Here is a 1,145-nt window from a genome sequence, read left to right as displayed (position 1 = left end):
AACCATAGCATGCCATATCCAAGCAGCACAGGTAGGTAGCAAACTACACAGGAGTGCAGAGAGGACAGTTAGCACAGGTAGGACCTCCCCTGCTGCTCAGAGGATCACATCCAGATCCCTCTTGTGGAAACCTTCTGGTTTGAGTCTCTAGCTTGGGACCATCCTCTACTGCAGCATATCATATCATATCCAAGTGGCCCTGGGAGGTAGCAAACAACCCAGGAGTGCAGAGAACCCAGACAGCACATATAGGACCACCCCTGATGCTCAGAGGAAAGAGCAGGAAATCCTGGGGACACAAGAGCCTAGGAGCAGCCTGCGACAGGAGTCTTCCAATTTCCTCCCGGACTCAGAGCAGTTAGGGACCACAGAACTACATGCCCAAATACAACCAAAAGAAAGCAGGTTTCCCAGGAGAACCTACATAGATGTGCACACAGAGAGAATGGGTCTCCCAGGAGCACAGATACAGAGGCTTGCAGGACAGATAAGTCACAGTCAGAGACAGCAAGACAAGCTAACACTGGAGATAACCAGATGGCAAAAGGCAAATGCAAGAATATTAACAACAGAAATTATGGCAATATGGCATCATCTGAACCAACTTCTCCCACAACAGCAAGTCCTGGATACCCAAACACACCAGAAAAGCAAGATGTGGATTTAAAGTCACATCTCATGATGCTGATAGAGAATTTCAAGAGGGACATAAATAACTCCCTTAAAGAAATACAGGAGAACACAAGTAAACAGGTAGAAGCCCTTAAAAAGGAAACACAAAAATACCTTAAAGAAATACAGGAGAACATGGGTCAACAGGTAGAAGACCTTAAAGAGGAAACACACAAATCCCTTAAAGATTTACAGGAAAACACAAACAAGCAAGTGGAGGAACTAAACGAAACTATCCAGGATCTAAAAATGGAAGTAGAAACAACAAAGAAATCACAAAGGGAGACAACTGTGGAGATAGAAAACCTTGGAAAGAAACCAGGAGTCATAGATGAAAACAACAACAGAATACAAAAGATAGAAAAAAGACTTTCATGTGCTGAAGATAACATAGAAAGCACTGGCTCAACAGCCAAAGAAAATGTAAAATGCAAAAAGCTTGTTATCCAAAACATCCAGGAAACCCAGGACAC

This window comes from Apodemus sylvaticus, chromosome 8 (genome assembly GCF_947179515.1).
Source record: "Apodemus sylvaticus chromosome 8, mApoSyl1.1, whole genome shotgun sequence".
NCBI lineage: Eukaryota > Metazoa > Chordata > Mammalia > Rodentia > Muridae > Apodemus > Apodemus sylvaticus.
This window is presented reverse-complemented; position numbering follows the sequence as displayed.